The sequence below is a fragment of the Benincasa hispida genome, chromosome 6 (genome assembly GCF_009727055.1).
Source record: "Benincasa hispida cultivar B227 chromosome 6, ASM972705v1, whole genome shotgun sequence".
Lineage (NCBI taxonomy): Eukaryota > Viridiplantae > Streptophyta > Magnoliopsida > Cucurbitales > Cucurbitaceae > Benincasa > Benincasa hispida.
This window is the reverse complement of record NC_052354.1, coordinates 32,172,587-32,195,559: the sequence shown is the minus strand read 5'-3', so window position 1 is coordinate 32,195,559 and position 22,973 is coordinate 32,172,587.

Below are 22,973 nucleotides of genomic sequence, written 5' to 3'. Positions count from 1 at the left end.
TGGACATTGTTGTATTCAACACATGTGTCCTAGAACTAGGAGCACCGCATTTGTATTAGAAAATGATCTGCTGTCGCATGAGTGTAGCATGATCGCATAGTTTGATGCATTCTCGGAAAACGCTAGCGAAAGACCTTCTCAACCCGTTCCTCCACATACTCAATGTATCTACCACATCATCAAACTTTTCTCAAATCTGCCACATACATTTATTTCTATACCACAAACAACTATTTGATTTATTTGGTTACCGCAAAGTCTTCTTAGAAATTATCACCACATTCTTTTTTCCTAGTCCCTGAGTTCGACCCTAGACTTACCAGGAAACTCAGTGGGGTTTATACTTGGATTCTGTTGAGAAAACTTGTTGCTCAACGCATTTCCATCACCACATTTCATTCCATAACTTCACCTCGTAAAATAACGCATCACTTATAAATTTAACCTATGTGTCATGCTTCATGCAATGTCCGCTCATTACTATACATAACTTTTATATACATGTAACGAACTAAGTAAACATGCTTCCATACACCCTTATACTATAACACTTATAATATAAAGATGATGCATGTCTATGTTTTATCCATGCATAAATATAACTCTTATATTATATGATGCATGATCATGCTCTTATGTAATTTAAATCATGCTTCTCTAAATCATAACACTTACAATAAAGAGATGATGCATGACCAATGCATAAATTGAGGTGGGATTTCTTCTATATGGCATACCATATGACATATAAATAAACATACATCCTATGTACATTCACCAAGATTAATGGACCGGGATGAACTGCCTCTAAACCAAAAATCAAAATTCTATCTATTACATTTTCCATTGAGCAAACCGGTTCATAGGCGAATCGGGTCTTGAACTGCCCGGGCGAAGCTCCCATCTTTTAGTAAACGCGGCCAGGTATATACAATCGTTTAGCAACGACCGAGTACCAATAACCATGGGATGAAGCATGAGGTACCCGATCGTTTAGTGCACAAGTCAAAGCACGCGAGTCTAAACAATCGTTTAGACGACGACGTTGCTATGAAGCACGATTGTCTAGATGATCATATAACAAGTGCTTAGTAACATTTTACTTCGCGGTCATGTAGTCAGGAACTAAGTGATGAAGCTTGTTGAGCTACACGATTGTCTAGTGCGCACACGTCAACCTACTTCCGAGTATCCGATACTCAATGGTCGTATACCCCATCGTTTACATGACCTGACCAACACTTGGTTGTCTTCATCCTCGAAGAACAACAACCCCTTGCCTTGAAGCTTCATCACGAACGACTCACAAAGACTCAAACATTTTGAAATTATAGACTTGATAGCAAGTTAATACGCCTAAAACACAGCGGCCCTTACAATTAACTTTGAATGTAAAAGAATTTAAACAACCAGAGGCTCCATTCTAGAAAACTCCATTAATCCACATCCATAAACATATGTTGAACGCTTAAACAAAATGTAGACATGCTTCACCCACCAAGAAAGTAAATTCTATTCTTTGCATCAATGAATTTGGAACATCAGAATCTGGCTCTAATACCAATTGAAGGGACTCTTATCAAAAAGTACCTCTGAGGGGAAGTAAGATCATTCTAAACTCATTGTGATAGAATTACCGCATTCACAATCTAGCAGGCTGGATACCCATTAACAACTAATTACAAGCATGCTTTGAAACATTAAACAACAAAGAGAATGAAATACATACCAGTTGAAGAACCCTTCTTCACCTCAAATCTCGTTTCCATCCAAGGACTGCTCCTCTCGCTCTTGTTGAGATCGTCCAAGAAATCGTTCACCAAATCACGGTCGTCTACCAATGAACTGACTCCTCATGAACACATAAGTAAGGAAGACACTACTACTCGAAACCCTACGTATTCTCGGTGTGAGAATCCAAGAAGTGTGGGCTCTGTTGGATTTAGTAGAGGGAAGGAGGAAGAAACAATCGTATACCACGACTAAGCAAGTGGGAGAAGTCGGGTGTCTATCATATAGAGGATGATTGATCGTTTAGGTAGAGATACACAATCATTTAGTAAAAGGGTCGCAATCGTATAGACAATCGTTTAATAAGACACTTGGGCGCGCGATCGTTTAGAAAGAGCTAGACGATTGTTTAGCAAATCCTATACGATCGTTTAGTAAATGCGCGCGTGTATACGATTGTTTAGAAACTTTGAGCTATCGTGTAGGCTTTCGGTTTGCTATGCGATAGGCAGTATACACCACTCGTGAGCAAATGTCTGATCCTTTTGCAAAATGAAAACAATTTTCATTTTATCCTTCAGTTACCAAAACTGAATGCAACCTTCTACTATCATTCGGTTACGGAGAAAAAGCCGGAACAATTATCCTATAATTGTCAAATTAAAAATAAATATAGTCTTGTTATATTTATAACCTATGGTTTAATAACACATCATATGCAATACATTAACCATAGTCATTTTCTCCTCCATTAGATATAAAACATATGTATATCATTTTCCTTTAATTAATGTATCTCATACATCATGTCAACTATATCATATATAATTGACCAGTTCAATCATATCATATATAATTGACCAGTTCAATCATATCATATATAATCGAACTCCCTCTTGTCAATTTGAACACTTCAAACTGACCCAAAAATTGATTCTCAACTTGAATCCATTGAGGTACCAAGGGGACCTTATCGACCTATGGCTTGAAGCTCCAATGATATGTGAATAGCTAACTAAACTCTTTAGTCACAAGATCCACCATTCATTAACTGCCAGGCATTCCACTAAAGACCGATAGCTGCAATATTCTCACCACAGATATATTTCTGTGTCCATCGGATATAACCGATCAACAGTACGATAACCCTTCACAGGTGCTCGTAAGTACAACTGGCCAATTTACCATTTTACCCCTTTAGTTACATCTAACTTCTTAAGTACCACTAATCCCTTTAATGAACAATACAACACAATCCTACTATGTATGGACACCTCTCGGACCATGAGAAGGTGTGCGGCGCCATATCGTTCAAGCCCCAAAATCGGCTATTGAAGGAGCAATCTATCTACTTACCCCTGATTCAGGGAAGGAGTGAATTTCATCTTGAGTTTCCAGCTCCCAAATCAGACGAATCTCTAAAGTGGTAGGTTTGAGTCGGCAATCTGGCCACTCGCACCCATGCAAATTAAAGGACCACCCTCAAAGCCAGGAGTTCCCTGAAGGAACTCTTATTCAAGAGTACCTACGAACGAAAGCGGGTCTTTCCAATTCATTGTGATAGAATTACCACATATACATTTAAACATACTAATATGCATTCATAATGTTATAGAGATCAAGAGATCATACCAGTTAAAGATTTCTTCTTCATAGCGAGTCTAAAACCCAATCGTCTACCTCGAACAATCACCACTCAAACATAAGGAAATGAAGATGACACCACCATTAAGAGCCCTCAGTATTCTTGGAGTGAGAATCTAAAGTGTGGGCTTTGTTCGGATTTGGTAGAGGGAAGGAGGAAGAGAGATCGTACACAACGATCAAGCAAGTGAGAAATGAGGTTGTCTATCGCATAGACAAGATGCTTGATCGTTTAGGTGAAGTATACGATCGTGTAGGAAAAAGTAAGCGATCATCTAAACGATCGTGTAGGAAAGGGTAAGCGATCGTCTAAACGATCGTGTAGGAAAAGGGTGAGCAATCTTCTAAATGATCGTGTAAGAAAAACTAAGCGATCGTATCTATACGATCATTTAATAAATATCGGGAGCTAAACAATCGCTTAGGAAAAAGGTAAATGATCGTTTAGTTAATAGCGAGCAAAGGTCTAATCGATAAGCGATCTTTTAGCAATATCGTATATGTAAGCGATCGTGCATGCACTATCATATAGGCACTGTTTTTCTAAGCGATGACACACTCTTTAACACAGTGTCTGCGTCTCTCATGCTTAACACACCGTTAGCTATTTATGCATCTCAAAGTGATCTTTCAATACACTTATCTGTTATTAGAACAGAAGAGACGCCGTCCCATTTCCTTTATAACCGTCCAATAAATGTGATCTTATCATATTCATAACATATAAATTAATATCATATATTAATTATAATATTATCCTCCACTATATATAAATCATATTTATACCCAATTTCCTCCAAATTAATGTATCTCATATATAAAGTTAATTATATCATATTTAATTAACTCGCTCAATTATATCATATATAATCGAACTCTCTCTTGTCAATTTGAACATTTCAAACTGACCTAAAAACTGACTCTCAACTTATATCCAAGCTACCAAGGGGATTTTATGGACCTATGGCTCGAAGCTCCAACGGTACGTGAATAGCTGACTAAACTCTTTAGTCACGATATCTACCATTTGTTAACTGTCAGGCATTCCACAGAAGACTGATAGTTGAACTCTTCTTGCCATAGATATATTTCTATGTCCATTGGATATAACCAATCATCATAATTACAGCGGGCCAATTTACCGTTTTGCCCCTTTAATTCCATCTTCCTCTTTAAGTACCACTGATCCCTCTAATGAACAATACAACATAGTCCTACTATGTGTGAACACCTCTCGGGCCATGAGAATGTACATGGCACCACATCGTTCAAGCCCCGGGATCAGCCCTTAAGAGAGCAATCTATCTACTTCCCCTACTTTGGGGAAGGAGTGAACTCTATCTTGTGAAGCTGAATTCCCAACTCCCAAATAAGATGAATCCTCAAAATGGTAAGTTTGAGTCGGCGCTATGGCCACTCGCACCCATGCAAATCAAAGGACCGCCCTTAATGGCAAGAGTTCCCAACTCACTCAGGATTGAGGTCATGTTAGTTATGGTCATCCTAGTGAAGTGAAGTCTCAGTTATGAACGGAGTTATATGACAAGACATTAACACTTCGAGGCCATGACTTATATAAACTCTTTGTATAGGACGCCCCCGCTTGTATGTCTACTACGCGAATGATCAGGATCAGACCATCTGTGACAAGTCACAACATTTGTAACAATTCCACAAAGCGGGTTGTGTCCGTAGTGTTACCAGGATAAGGTTTCCCTCTTATATCCATATACTACAGACTATTTTGGTTGTCACTTAAGACATGATCCATTGTATGTCACTACATACATGCTTAAGTTACATAAAGACAACCAGGGATATTAAGTTTATTGGTATGGTAAAATGAACATCTAAATGTGCAAAGTCAAGAGCGAAGTAAATATCATATATATTATACACCACAAATGTTCATACAAAGTTGTTTACAAACTACAGGACACGAGACTTTAGGGCACAAACCCCAACATTCTCAACTCACTCAGGATTGAGGTCATGTTATCTATGGTCATCCTAGTGGTGAAGTCTCTGTCATGAACGACGTTATATAACGAGACTATAACACTTCGTGGTTCGGTTTTATACAAACTTTGTATAGGATGCCCCTGCTCGCATGTCTCCACATGAATGATCAGGATCAGACCATCTGTAGCAAGTCACAACACTTGTATCTATTCTAAAAAATGGGCCATGTTACCAGGATAAGGTTTCCCTCCTATATCCATATGCTACAGACCATTTTGATTATCACTTAAGGCATGATCCACCTATATGTCTCCACGTACATGCTTAAGTTACAAACGACAACCAGAGATCTTAGTTTATTAGTTTGTGATAAAGCCAATAAAACATTCAATGTTCATAGACAAGAGTGAAGAAAATATCATATATTATTACATCACAAGCGTTTGTTCAAAACTGTGTTTATAAACTACAAAATCCAACGAGAGTTTAGGGCATCATCCCCAATACTAATTACCTAATTAATCCAAATGCATGGAAAACGAATCTAATCCATACAAATTGACAATTCACATTAATTTCTAGGGATGGCGTTAGGATGAGTGTTGGACTTTCAACATCTAATCAAATATTCAATGTGGTTTCCCTCTAAGTCGATAGGACAAACTACTATTCATTATAAACAATGAATTGCAAGCCTAAATAACCTATTGCTTCTATTGAGATTAACATATAATTATATGTCACATATTACAAGCCATTTTCAAAGCATTCAAATTACACAACAAATTATTGGTTGTCAATCAATAATAAAATTATGCAATTCATAAACATGAAATTTGGATTGAAACCCGTAGAAAATAATATAGAAATTTCATACAAACAAAACTCCTAAAAATTTCATTGTTCCCAAATCCCCTAAACTAGAAAATAGCTAGAACTTACTTTCCCATTGAGATGGAGAAGACAAACCCAGCATCGTTCCATTAACTATGCTCCGTCCAGGGGAAATTTAATGGAGAAGACAAACCCAACATTGAGATGGAAGAAAAATACAAGTGGAGAGGTGAGAAAAGGAGAAAATAGGTTAGAAGTCGATTGGGGGTTGATGTATTCCACCCTAAATCGAAGAGAACGTTATATAGCAGTCATTACAGTGTCGCGACGCTGAGATGTAGCATTGCAACTCTGCGAGCCTCATGCATACATTCGTCATAATTCGGAACATTGCAACGCTACATGTAGCATTGCAACGTTGTCCTGTTTCTTCATGAAATAGGCAATGTCTGCCTTGTAGCATTGCTATGCTCCGTCCAGGGGCAATTTCATCCTTTCACGTCCTTTTAAAGTTCGATTGCTCAAATTAGCTCATAATTACTCCAAATTAACCCCAAACAGCTCGTAACGACTGATTCCACCTCAAAGATGCTCGATACCTACAAAATCATTAAATAAACACATTAAACATAGTAACGACATAGAATTAAGAAGAGGAAAATAACACATTTTTTGTGCTATCAATTGCCACATGAGACCATGACGAGGTTAGCGAATTTGGGTGCTCAAGTTACTCAATTAGCCACGGTTGTGGGTCGTTTAGGAGGTAAAAGTTCGAGGAAGCTACCTGCTCAATCGAACCATGCAAATGTGAGTACCATCACGTTTAAGAGTGGGAAGAAGTTTCCATCTCCGTCACCCTCCTTAGTGAAGGAACCCGATTAAAGGTCCTTGAGCGGAAGCGGATCGTCCCGATTTCCCAATTTTCACAGAATTTAGATTTTACAGTGGAAGAACAAAAAATTATGCATTGAAAATAGAATTTACTATTGGGGTTGATGCCCTAAATCTCGTAGAGTCCTGTAGTTTGTAAACATCGGTATGAACAAACAATTTTGTGATATATAATATGAGATATTTTGTTCACTTCAGTCTATGAAATATGAGATATTTTACTTGCATTAACCACAAACCAATAAACTAAGATCCCTGGTAATCGTTGTAACTTAAGTATGTATGTGGAGACATACAAGTGGATCGTGCTTTAAGTGATAACTTAAATGGTCTGTAGTATATGGATAAAGAAGGGAAACCTTATCCTGGTGACGCTACGAGTATGGCTCGCTTTCTAGATGTTACAAGTGTTGTAAAGTGTCACAAATGGTCTAATCCTGACCATTCATGTATTAGACATGCGAGCGGGGATGCTCTATACAAAGGAGTTTGTATAAGACCAGACCACGAAATGTTTAGTCTTGTTATATAACGTCGTTCATGACAGAGACTTTCATTTCACTAGGATGACCATAGTTAACATGACCTTAATCCTGAGTGAGTTGTGAACTCCTACCTATGAGGGCGGTCCTTTGATTTGCATGGATGCTAGTGGCCAGATCGCCGACTCAAACCTAGCACTTTAGGGATTCGTCTGATTGGGGAGCTAGGAACTCAGCTACACATGACAGAATTCACTCTTTCCCCAAAGCAAGGGTAAGTAAATAAATTGCTCCCTTAAAGGCTAATTCCGGGGCTTGAACAATGTGGCGCCACACCTTCTCTTGGCCTGAGAAGAGTTTACTCATAGTGGGACTATGATGTATTATTCATTAGAGGAATCAGTGGTACTTAAGTAGTTAGATGTAACTACAAGGGCAAAACGGTAAATAGGCCCAACTATATTTTTGAGCAATTTGTGAAGGGTCGTCGTACTGTTCATTGATTATATCCAATCGACATAGAAATATAACTGTAGTGCAAAGAGTGCAACTATCAGTCTTTAGTGGAGTGTCCGACAGTTAACGGATGGTGAATATCGTGATTAAAGAGTTCAATCAGTTATTCACGTACGATTGGAGCTTTAAGCTACAGGTCCATAAGGTCCCCTTGGTAGCTCAATGGATTCATGTTGAGAATCAGTTTTTGGATTAGTTTGAAGTGTTCAAATTAACAAGGGAAAATTTGTTTATATATGATATAATTAAATTAATTCAATTATATGTGATATAATTGATTTGATGTATTTGATACATTAATTGATTGAAGGAATTAATATAAATATGATCTATATTAAGTGTCATAAAGGAGAAAAAGAACTATGGTTTATATGTTGCATATGATGTGATATTAAAACTATAATATGATAAATTAGTTATTATATTTATTTATAATTAAATCAATTATAAGATAATTGATTTCGGTTTTTCTCCAAATAACCACCTTAATGGGTGGTTTTAGTAAGTTTATGGCAACCGAATGGATAAAAGTGAAAATAGTTTCCATTTTGAAAATCTAATGCAAAAAAAGTAAAAAGATATACAATAGCTTTGAGAGAGTAAACGATCAAGGAACGAGTATCCTATACGATAGCTACTCGCTGCTAAACGATCGAGTACCCAAGTCTAAACGATAGACTTCAGACTTCTATCTTCTCCCACTTACTCGATCATCTAGTTCCTCCTTCCCTCTACCAAATCCATAAAGAGCCCACACCTCCTGGATTCTCACACCGAGAACACTAAGGTAGCCTCGTGGTAGTGTCGAGTATTGAGTTTAACTCGATTGTGATAAAGTATTTACCAGTTCGTGCAGTTTGCTGATTTATTTGCGTTTCGTTCGTGCTGGTGAATGCTTTGTTGATTGATCAAGGGATACATGAAGAAAGAGTTCTTCAAAGGTATCGTCTACTCGTTCTTTTTTATTTTCCTTTTGAAGCACGCTATAATTTAGATTTGATGCATTATGTTATGTTAAAATGTAAATGTTCATATTCTTTCACAATGGGATTTGGAACGATTTGCTTCCGCTCATTGGTTCTCTAATTTAAGAGTTTCTTTATTTACAGCATGCACAAATACAAAATACAGAAGAATAAATGGGTTTGAAACTCTCACTTTTGAGGACCAATCTTCAATAGAATTCCTTCGAACAATAGGCACTACCACAATGGTTACCTCAGTATTCTCTGGGATGAAAATCTAGGAGTTGTGGGCTCTAGCTATTTTGGTATAAGGATTTTTAAGAGAGAAGATGAGGAAGGAGAGGGCAAAAACTCAGAACTCTTCTAATCCAAAAACTTTGATTTTTTTTCTCTGTGTGAAAAACACAAGAGAGAAGATGATAGCCTCCAGAACCATTTCCCATAATTAATTTTTTAAAAATAAATTAAATAATTTTTATTAATTTTAATAAATTATTTAATATATATTTATATAATAACTACCTTATCATATAAATATATCAAACTATATGTTATCTCAAATATAACATATAACCTATAGTTTCTATATTGTATCAAATACAATATAACCTATAGTTTCAATTTTCTCAAACCAATGGCTTTTAATATAAATCACATTTATATTAAATTTAACTATATGAATCCAATCCATATAATTAATATTTGAATCATATTCAAATATGTATTTCCTCTCAAATATACTTTATATTATAATGTATCAAATACATTATAATAATTATATCATATATTAATTAACTTTAGCAGTAGCTTCTTCTCCAGTTTTTCCAAGTGAGTTTGCTTGCTTCAGTCTTCGATTACAACCTATTTTCAACTTTATTGACTACAATAAAATTACAGACCCTTAATCATACATTAAGGCTCATCAATCAAGAGCCAATAACAAATTTAACAACATAATCAAAGAGAAATCTAATGCTAAAGTTGAATTAAAACCATATCAGTCATCCAAACATGCATTGGTAGAATTTCACCCACCAAACTCAAATTAACGTTAATTGAGTGCTTAAATCATGCTTTGATACCAATTGATGAAGTAAAGATGCATAAAACGGAAGCTAACAGAATCATTAGGCACTCTAATTATACTTAATTTGAGTCATAACATGCTTAAACAAGTTTTTAACAGAAATAGAGTTTCATTGTGTATACCTTTGATGAATTCCACTTGCTCCTTGCTTAATCTACGAAATTGACCTTCAATTTCTTTAGTAGACCACAAGAGACTATTCTTTACTATTCTCAGTCTTAGATTGAGTAGTGGAAACTCATAATTGAGGGAGAACAAGATGGGTTTGGGAGTAAAATGAATTTTGCAGAAATTTTACAAATTTCAGATCGCATCAACTAAATTCTGAAAAACTGAAGTATTTATTCAATTAATCGATACAAGCACTTAGTCTTTTGGCATTTTGACACTTCAAAATGATTAACTAAGTGGCCTATGTGTTGAATTGTGGATAAATCTACTAAGAAAATGAAATTGGGGTAAACCCATTTTCAAAAATTAAAACCATTTTTTAATTTCCAAATGCTTATTAAATTTAATTTTGTAATAAAATAAAATTTAAATTTAATTAAATTTCAATTATGAAGATGAAATTTATAAATTAAAAATGATTTATTTAAATAATTTAGTTAATTAAATAATAATTTAATATCAAATATTAAATTAGTAAAACATCTAATTTAAAGATGAATCATATTCATGTAATCAATATTTAAATATTTTAAACTCTCCAATTACATTTAATTTCGATAAATTTAAAAGTTTGATTATATCGAATATAATTATCCAAACCCTATATTGAAATTGAACATTTTAAATTCAAAACTTAAATTGAAATTTGAACACTTGAATTTCACTGAATTTTCTAATCCAAGGTTTAATCTATTACGAGCTAGTAGAGGGACCTTATGGACCTACAGATCATGAGCTCCAACAATTTGAGATTAAACGGTTAAACTCTTTCAACCGAATTAATCAATCTTCGTTAACTACGAAGACATACCACTATAGCTCGATAGTTGCACTTTCCTCACTGTAGATATATTTTTATCCACTTGATTTGACCATAATCAGTAAGTTGATCCTTCACAGGTCGTTCGTATTTACAATTAGGTCAAAATTACCATTATACCCCTAACAAATACATCTTGTTTCTTAAGCTCCATCGATCCTCAATTGAACAATTCGTTTATAGTCCAACTAATAAACCATGTCCCTCTCAGTCATGAGAGGGTGGGGCCCCTTTGTTCAAGCTAGGAATCAGTACTTAAGGGGACAACATATCAGTTAACTCTAAAATGTGTAGGAGCGAGTTCCATCTTGCAGAACTATCTCCCCAGCTGTCTATCCGGTCTTATTCCCAAAATGGAAGGCTTGTTAAGCAGTGTTGTTGAACTACTCTCACCTATGCAGATCAAAGGATAATCCCAAATAAACAAGAGTTCATAGTTAGCTCAGGATTAAGTTCGAGTTACCCTAGGTCATCAAATTGAAACGGTCAGTTTTAACAGTAAACAATCGTTATAAAGAAAAATGACTATTTCGTGGTCTAGTCTCATGCAAACATCTTTTGTATAGGATGCCTCCACTTGCATGTCCCCACATAAACAATTTTGGGATTACATCTTTTGTATCATTATACAAAGTAATTCATATCTATAGTGTCCCCAAGACGAGGTACCCAATCCCATCCATATACCTATAGACCCTGTTGGCTATACACTATAGCTTGATCCTTTTTTATATCTTTACATAAAGTTAAAATATGCATACTATAGCTATGGATTCGTTTATTGGCTTTTATAACATAATGCAATTTCAATAATATTTTTATTGATAAATAGAATATGTTTCCATGATTATGAACTACAAGTTTTAGAACATTTCCAACACCTTACAAATCAAATTTGAAAAATAGAGGCTACAAAACTAGATCCAATCCCAAAGACATCCACAATGGTAAACAATACATTTCATTCATTCATCTACTATGAATTCAATATAGAATGCAAAAAATCTCACCATTAACCATAAAATTCATTATGAAAAATTGGAAAAAAATTGGACCAAAACTCCGTTCGGATACCAATCTAAGGAATTGGTGAAGGTCCTTTAGCAAAAGCGGGAACTGGACCTAAATCCCAATTTTTACAGAACAAGAATTTACAGAAAAATACAGAAGAATTATGCATTTAATTTAATTTACAGCATGCTAAATATGAGATAAGAAAATAGATAGGAAGAATTAAGAATACTAACCCTTGAGGATATGATCTTCATGTATGATTCCTCTTCTTGAAAAGGTCATGAACTAGATGTTGGAGTTTGTGCCCTAAATCTCGTGTCCAGTAGTTTGTAAACAACTTTGTACGAACACTTGTGATGTATAATATAAATGATATTTACTTCACTACTTGACTTTGCACATTTAGATGTTTTTCATTTTACCACAAACCAATAAACTTAATATCCTTGATTGTCTTTATGTAACTTAAGCATGTATGTCATACAAGTGGATCATGTCTTAAGTGACAACTAAAAAAATCTGTAGTATATAGATATAGGAGGGAAACCTTATCTTGGTAACACTACGGACGCGGCCCGCTTTGTGAAATTGTTACAAATGTTATGACTTGTCACAGATGGTCTGATCCTGATCATTCGTGTAGTGGACATGCGAGCGGGGGCGTCCTATACAGAGAGTTTGTATAAGACTTGATCTCGAAGTGTTAATGTCTTGTCATATAACACCGTTCATGACTAAGACTTCACTTCACTAGAACGACCATAGGTAACATGACCTCAATCCTGAGTGAGTTGGGAACTCCTGCCATTGAGGGCGATCTTTTGATTTGTATGGGTGCGAGTGGCCAGGTCGCCGACTCAAACCTACCATTTTGGGGATTCATTTGATTTGGGAGTTGGGAACTCAGCTTCACAAGATGAAGTTCACTCCTTCCCCAAAGTAGGGGTAAGTAGATAGATTGCTCTCTTAAGGGCTGATCTCGTGGCTTGAATGATGTGGCGCTACGCACCTTCTCATGGCCCGAGAGGTGTTCACACATAGTAGGACTATGTTGTATTGTTCATTAGAGGGATCAGTGGTACTTAAGGAGGAATATGTATTACAGGGGTAAAACAGTAAATTGGTCTGCTGTAATTATGAGCATCTATGAAGGGTCATCGTACTGATGATTGGTTATGTCCAATAGACATAGAAATATATCTATGGCAAGAAGAGTTCAACTGTCGATCTTTTGTGGAATGTCTGGCAGTTAACGGATGGTGGATATCGTGACTAAAGAGTTTAGTCAACTATTCACATACCGTTGGAGCTTTGAGACATAGGTCCATAAGGTCCCCTTGGTAGCTTGGATACAAGTTTAGAGTCAGTTTTTGGGTCAATTTGAAATGTTCAAATTGAAAAGAGGAAGTTTGATTATATATGATATAATTGAACGAGTTAATTAAATATGATATAATTAACTTTATGTATGAGATACATTAATTTGGAGAAAATTGGATATAAATATGATTTATATCTAGTAGAAAAAAATATTATAATTAAGATATGATATTAATTTATATGTTATGAATATGATAAGATCACATTCATTGGACGGTTATAAAGGAAATGGGAAGGTGCCTCTTCTGTTCTAAATAATGGATGAGTGCATTATAAATATCAGACGGTGTGAAAAGATAGTGTCATAATTTAGAAAATCAGTGACTGCACGATCGCTTACATATACGATATTGCTAAGCGATCGCATACCGATTACATCGTCGCGCGCTATTATCTAAACGATCATTTACCTTTTTCCTAAGCAATCGTTTAGCTCCCAGTATTTACTAAATGATCGTATAAACGATCGCTTAGTTTTTCCTATGCGATCGTTCGGACGATAGCTCACCCTTTTCCTACACGATCGTTTAGACGATCGCTTACTTTTCCTACACGATCGTATACTTCACCTAAACGATCAAGCATCTTGTCTATACGATAGATAACCTCTTCTCCCACTTGCTTGATCGTTGTGTACAGTCGATCTTCCTCCTTCCCTCTACCAAATCCGAACAAAGCCCACACTTTGGATTCTCACTCCAAGAATACTGAAGGCTCTGAGTGGTGTTGTCTTTTCTATTTCCTTCTATCCGAATGGTGATTATTTGAGGTAGACGGTTGGGCTTCAGACTCACTGTGAAGAAGAAATCTTCATCTGGTATGATTTCTTGATCTCTTTAGCATTATGAAGGTATGTTTAAATGTATATGCAGTAATTCTGTCACAATGAATTGGAAAGATCCGCTTCCGCTTGTAGGTACTCTTGAATAAGAGTTCCTTCACTTGAAACCCTAATTTGGACACCACCAATCAGAACCTCCTGTATTCTCTATTGGGATAAGAATCACAAGAATTTGTGGGCTCTGTGATTTTGGGGAAGGAAAGAGATGGAGAGAAAAAGAGAGTGGGAGCATGAGAACTTTTCTCAGAGATTGTTTTTCTATATGTCGTTTCTTCTTCTCTGTGAAACTCAAGGGAAGAAGAAGATGGTAGTAACAAACCCTTCTTCCCCGCTCCCACAAATACACGTAGTAGAGAGAAAAGGGGGAGGGAGTTACTACTCCCTCCCAAAATCATTTTTCAAAAGATAAATTAATAAATTAAAAGAAAAAATGATTTAATAAAACATTAAGATATATTTTATGATAACCACTTTATTATATAATATATATTAAACTATATGTTATATGAAATAAAAAATATAATCTATAGTTTAATATTGTATCAAATACAATATAATCTATAGTATTCATTCTCTTATTAATGCATGGTATTTAATATAAATTTCATTTATACTCCTTTAATTAGATTATTCAACATCCATTGACTGTCGGGGACTCTATTAAAGACCGTTGCACTCTTCTCACTAGATATATTTTTGTGTCCATTGGATATAACCAGTCAACAGTGCAATGACCCTTCACAAATTGCTTATAAGTACAACTGGGCAAAAATTACTGTTTGTCCCGTAGTTACATCTAACTCTTAAGTACCACTGATTTCTTTAATGAACAATAAGTCATAGTCCAATTATGACCAAACCCCTTCGGGCCAGGAGAGGGTGTGGCACCTTATTGTTCAATCCCCAAAATCAGCCATTTAGGGAGTAATTTATCCACTTTCTCCCACATTGGGAAGGAATGAATTTCGTCTTGTGTAGTTGTATTCCCAACTCCTCAATTAGACTAATCTCCAAAATGGTAGGCTTGTTGAGTCAGCGATCTAGCCACTCTCACCAAGACAAATCAAAGAACCGCTTTCATAGGCAAGAGTTCACAACTCACTCAAGATTCAGGTCATGTCACTTATAGTCATCCTAGTGAAATGTAAGTCTCTATTATGAACGGCATTATATAATGAGACTAGTCATTTCATGGTCTGATCTTATACAAACTCCTTTGTATAGAATACCTTCACTCACATGTCTCCACATGAATGATCAAGATCAGATCATTTGTAGTACGTTACAACAATTGTAACATCTCACAAAGCCTAATTGGAAAAGAAAGGGGAGCGGGTCTGAGGAAAAAAGAACCTTCATTCAAACTCATCGCTGCTGGATTTGTTCTCTCATACGGATCAGTCTAGGGAACGTAATTTCATAGCACACAAAAGAGGTCATACTGGTAGTGTTACCTTATCCATCTACTATAGACCATTTAGGTTATCACTTAAACATGATCCACCTGTATGTCTCTACATGCATGTTTAAGCTACAGATAATAACCTTGGATGTTAGTTTATTGGTTTGTGGGTTTAATGCTACTAAATTTCAAATAAAACATCTCATATTTTATTAAATAAATAAAAAGTTTGTACAATACAATTATAAACTACAGGACCTAACAAGATTTAGGGCATCAACCCCAATAATATTCATATTAAATTTCAACCTATATTTTTAATATGAATTTGATACATTTTATTTTAATATGAATCTAATTCATATTGATTATTATTTGAATTTTATTCAAATGCAATAAATTTCAAAGTTTAATTTTGAATCTTATCCAAAATTAACTTTAAATGTATTTATATACATTATATTAATTGTATCATATACAATTAATGAATATCCCTTTAATAAATTTAAACATTTCAAATTCTTTCAAAACTAATGGTCCTTTATTACCTATTACGAATTAGTAGAGGGATCTAATGGACATATAGATTAGAAGCTCTAATGATCCGGATTAACTAATTAAGCTCTTTAATTACGTTAATTAAAATTCATTAACTATGGGTCACTCCACTAAAGACCCACAACTGCACTTTTCGCACTGTAGAATACTTTTGTATCCATGGATTTACCCATTACAAGTAAGTCGATCCTTCACGAGTCGTTCGTAATTACAGTAAGGTCAAATTATCGTTCTACCCCCTCCAATTACCTCTTACTCCTTAAGTACCATTGATCCCTCTAATGAACAATTTTTTTATACCATAAATCAAGTCCCTCTCAGACCAGTGAGAGGGTGGGTACCATTTATTCAAGACTTGGAATCAGCATTTAAGAGAACTACTCCTCTACCTACCCTAAAGGCGAGAATGAGAAAATTTCATCTTGTGTAGCTATGTTCCCAACTTTCTACTCAGACAAATCCCCAAAATGGTAGGTTTATTGTTTCGACGACTTCGGCCACTCTCACCCATACAAATCAAAGGACTGTTCTAATAGACATGAGTTCATAACTCACTCAGGATTGAGAATAAGTTACATGATTGCCTATGAAATATTAATCTCTTCAGTCAATGGTGTTACAAAGAGAGATTAAATATTATGTGATCCAGTCTTATACAAACTCTTTGAATAGGATACCTTCACTCATATGTTTATACATGAATGATTTGCATCACATCGTTTGTTACACTTATAAAGTGGGTCATATCCATAGTGTTACGAGGATAAGGCACCTAACCTTATCTATATACTATAGACCCTCTAGGCTATTTCTTAAACATTATCCACTACATATTGTTCAAGTCTCATGAAATAACCTGGGATTTTTCCCGTAATGGATAACTCATTATTGCCTATTTAAAATAACAAGTATTATATCAAATAACATATTAAGTACGAGATTTTAGGGTATAAATCCCAACATTAACATCTCTAGCTAGACTAAACCACTGAGTTATTCTTTCAAGATCAGGTTCTCTAAATGCCACTTTTCATCACCACAATAGTGCTTGAGCCTCTGATGATTGACTTTGAAAGTGGATGTATTGTCAGTGATAGCTTGTAGAAATACAAGCTATTACAGCCTTTTGCTTAGAATTATGAGGGTTGACGAGCAGAAGATGCGTTAATTTTGTTAAGAATTAATGTGGAATAATGAGCTTACATCGATTAGCACTGAAAATCCTCGCTAACCCTATATCATGCGTTATTTTGTGTCAAAATGTCTATTTTGTAGTTGGCGCAGGAATCGATCACATGCGTTGATCTTAAACCATCACAAAGTTGATCGCATGCATTGATCTTAATGAAGACACGTTGGACGTATGAAATTCCATAACTATAGTGATAACCATGATAGAAGGATGATCGCAAAGTGGGTGAAAAAAATGCATTGATACTTCAGAAGAAACAATCATGAACGCATACGTTGGGAGTATCAAAGAGATAAAATCATGATGACATTTCACCTACCACATCAGTAATGGCAGTGATTTAGAGCGAGATTATCAAAGCTGTCGGTGTTTGAGCTCTATAAATAAAGCCTTGGAGCCCAAATTCAAAGCATCTAGGACTCTGCCTTGGGCATATTCTTGTGATCATAGATGAGAGCATGAGTAGAAATTCTTTGAGAGTTTTTCATTTCCACAACTTCCCCTGATTGACAACTGGAGCTTCGCAGAAGATAGAGCTCGAGAGAGACTACTCCACCGCTCATCCATTGCACCACTAGCAGCCTTGACACACATCTGATGGAAGCAAGAGATTGCCTACATCTAGCCTTCCACCTCTCTTTTCATCTCTGTATTGTATTACATTTTGGCTTAAGACATTAATACATTTTGTAATCAATGCATCTCCTTAACTTCTTCAACATCATTTTATCATCTTTATCATCTTTTTCTTCCACCGTAATGAGCTAAGTGCAGATTGCAAGAGTTATCGCATACTCAATCATGTGGCATAGAGATATGACGCATGTAGGAAACCATCGAGAGGTGTGCATTGCACGAGTATAGAGAATCAATCTCATTTGTTTAGTGCGAGGCTATCATAATGCTTGTCTCTGAGTGGAGTAGCTATAACCAAGCTCGAGAAGGTAAGTAGTGAAACTCACTAAGTAAAGGAAGCAGTGTTCCTATAGATAGGAATAACTTTATGCTCGATGCAACCATGTGTTATGAAGATATAAAGCATGTGGCTGACCACCTAGAGTATGTGATGCATTAGTGTGGCGAGCTGGGATTACCTTTGCGACCAAACTTAAAGAATTGGTGATATCTCCTCCACAATTCTATTTCTCCATGCACCTCATTACGCGTTAACAGTTGCTGCATCTCTACCGATTCTCATAGTCAAACTTCAATTGTTCAATCTGTTTAGCTAGGAGTAGAAGTAGCGAATAGTTAATCAACATCTTTCTTTTTATTTTTATTCTATGCCTCAAACGCATTACTTTACAAACATAACTTAGTTGCAAGTCCCCATGTTTGACCTTGGATCATCCTGAGAAACTTACGATCTCGTTATACTTGGTGAGAGAGCAAGAAAACTTGTGATAGGACGTATGGTCATCGCATATACGATTAACGCATAATGCATATTCTTCATATCAATGCATGATCATTGCATGACCATCACCGCATGATAATTAACGCATATCAACAGAACAATTTATCCTCAACAGTCAGCTTGTAATTCCATTGCTCCATGAGAAAATACCTTTATCATTACAAAAGGGCCTGACTATCATGTCTTGAGCTTACCTGAAAACAGATGTGAGTAACATAAAACCCTTTATCCAGATGGGAATGTTCTTGGAGTGATCTTTTGGTGATGCCATCTAGCAGTGCGCTCCTTGTAAAGTTTAACATTCTCATATGCTTGAGCACGAAACTCCTCCATCTCATTGAGCTCAAAGAGTTTATTTGCTTTTACAATTTTATAGGTCCATGTTAAGCTTCTTAATAGCCCAATAAGCTGTATGCTCAAGCTCTATCAGTAAGTGACAAGTCTTTCCAAACACTAACTTGTACAGTGAAGTGCCTATTGGAGTTTTAAAAGTTGTACGGTAGGGTGCATCCTCGAGCTAAATGGCCCAATTCTTCCTATTCATTCGGACCATCTTCACTAAGATTTTCTTGATCCTATTAGATACCTTAGTAAGACTGTTAGTTTGAGGATGGTAAATTGTAGCAATCTTATGTTTAACACCATATTCATTCATCATAAATTCAAATAGATTATTACAAAAAGGAGAACCCTTATCACTAATAATAGCCTGGGGTGTGCCAAATTGTGTAAATACATGCTTATGCAAAAATTTCAAAACATTATGGGCATTATTAGTCCTAGTGATTTGATATAGTGCAAGTGCACACGTCAAATGATAATATAGTAAAACGGTTTTAAGGGACCGAGTATTGTCCTCAGGGATCAACTGTTGTAGATTTGTTTAACTATTTTATAATTTGTGAATTTTATTTGAAGAATGGAAACTAGTGATTTTCTTGAATTTTTTAAGTAACAATAAAGTAAGGAAACAAATATTGAACTTCAAAGGGTAAAGGGCGTCAATTTCATTAATTACTTTATTAAATCATGCAAAAATTCTACAGAATCTTGTGATATTGAAATGTTTATGTCTATAATATAAGCTCCAGTTTGTTATTTTTAAACAATAAACTTTGCTCATGCAAACTTACTTGATTACTAATTACTTGAAATTAAAATAAGAAGCATGGCATTAAAAAAAATCATAAGCAACTTTCATTATCAACTTAACTATTTTCATAAGAGATTAATAATAATTCAATACTATAAATCCGGTTAAATATGCAATCTATCTAATTGAACATTCAACCTAACATGTATCGATGGCCAATCAACACAATAAAAGCACGATGGTATTGAAAAACATTCAATTGCACAATTTCCATAAAATAATTATGCATCAATTTAAATCCATAAGAAAATCCATCAATACCATAGAACTAAAGAGTTTAGCCTCTCATAGTTAACATATACATACTCGCATAGAATTTGACAAGCTTAAAAAGTAAAGAGGGTGAAAGGAACAAAGAAAAACTACTATTAAAGCATTCTGTTGTTATTAGAATCCTTCAAACACTCCTTGGTTTACAACTCGGAATCTCGAATGACTTCCAAAATTATTCTCTCACACTTTTACTCTTTTTTGCAGCAAAAAATCACTTTTAGGGCTCTGAGTTTCATAATTTGGGGCTATTGAAAAATCCACATATTTATAGATAAAATTTTCCAAAACTATCAATTTTTTTTCCAAAAATAACTCTAGTGTCGCGGCAATGCTTGTGCATAGCCCCTCTTTTGTGTCCATCTATCGCAGCGCCACAAGCCTCCAATTTGTGGGCTTCTGTGGATGGCACCATGTCGCGACACTCTCCCCCTATTATGCCAATCTTCACTTTTTCATCTATTTTCTTGGGAATTTGGCCCGATTTATTTTTTTTACTCCCAACTCCAGTTTTCTTGCTAAATCTTTGAAAAACATTAGCAAACAACATCAAATTTAACAAAAAAAACTCTAAATAATTTTCAAAAAAAGCACTTTTCAGGTGCTTTTCATTGCTATAGCCTTACCTACTTAGGGACATAATCAACGTCAACTAGGATATATAAATAACCATCAGAGGGAGAAAAAGCCCCATACAATCAATTATCCAGACATCAAAGAGATCAACCTCCAATATGAGAGTCATAGGAAGCTCATGTTGACTGGAAATATGTTGGCACCTATCACAAGATCTCACATATGTATAACAATCTTTACAAAGAGAAGGCCAGTAAAAACCTTGTTGCAATACCTTTGTTGCTATCCTAGATGGTCTGAAGTGACATTTTATGAAATCGACAAATAAAGAACATGAAAAAACGTAAAAATATAGAATCAACACACAAATTTATATGGTTCACTAACAGTGTGTTAGCTACATCTATGAGTTAGAGGGAGAACAATTTTATTAGAGAGAATAATACAAAATTAAACAATATAGGCACCTCTAGGATTTAGAGAGTTTATATAGTGCACTTCTCTAAACCCTAGGGTCATAAACGTAAATAATATAAAGATGGAAAACATGACCTCTATACTTGGTCGTTCGAAGCACTAGATAATAAATTCAAGACATTCTAAGATGATCTCCATATGGTGAAGAGTGAAAAGTATCAAGTATACTTATTACCTATTCTTGAGGCACACACTTCCTTATGATGTTGTCTAAACAGATCTTAAATAGAAGTCATCTTTTTGTAGGTAGAATCTAACATTGTGTAAAAACATCTTCTTTTGTTGAGAGTTTTAATCAGATGGTAAATGGCCTCCTGCAAGATAGTTAACTATGTCAGCATACCAAGGTAAACTATCATGTATCTAATATAATTGCCCATCAGGGAACTCTTCATCAATGGATGAACTCTTCTTATCATTCCCATTCTCAAGCCTTGACAGGTGGCTAACTACCACATTTTCACATTCTTTCTTGTCTTTTACAACAAAATAAAACTCCTGCAACAATAACACTTATCTGATCAATCTAGTTTTAACTTCTTTCTTAGTAAATAAGAATTTCAAAGCAGCATGGTCAGTATGCACAATTATCTTAAAACCAAGTAGATAGGGTTCAAATTTATCAAAAGAAAACATTACTAGTAATTTTTTCAATAGTAGTGTAGTTCTGTTGAGCATTGTCTAAGGTCTTCCTATCATAGTAAATAGTCCTAAATAAATTAGCCCTATGTTGACCTAATATAGCACCTAATGCATAATCACTAGCATCACACATAATCACTAACTCCAATCAAGTACAACAATCATAGGTGCACAAGTCAATTTTTCTTTCAAATAATTATAAGCTAGTAGACATGTATCGCCAAATCCAAAAGTGGCATCTTTTTCTAAACAATTACTCAAGGGTTTAACACTTTTTGAAACATCTTTAATAAATCTCCTATAAAACCCTGCATGTCCTAGAAACTCCTAATTCCTTTTATATTAGTTGGAGGAGGCAATAGTTAAATAGCAAAAATTTTAGCTCTATCAACCTCCAACCCCTTTTAAGAGACCTTGTGCCCTAGGACAATGCCTTCCTTTACCAACGAAGTTGCATTTTTTTCCAGTTTAATACAATGTTAGCATCTTGACACCTCTGCAACACTAGAGATAAGTTAACAAGACAATAATCAAAAGAGGATTCAAAATAGACAAATCATCTATAAAAACCTCCATTACGTCCTCTATAAGCTCTTGAAATATAATCATTATGCACCTCTGGAAAGTAGCAGGAGCATTATACAACCCAAATGACATTCTCTTGAAAGAAAATGTCCCATATAGACAAGTGAATGTGGTCTTTTATTGACCCATAAAAGCAATGACAGTCTAGTTATAACCTAAAAATCCATAAAAAAAAAAAAAGAAATAATGATGAGAAAAACATGTGAGCCTATCAAGCATATGATCATGAGAGTTCTTAGTGTCTCGAAATATATCCTACAACCATTGCTAACCTCCACAGCCGTATCATTGGGTTCAATTGTTGCATCGATCCATTGAAGGATTGTTGTATCAAATGTCAACCAAAGTTCATTCTTCTTA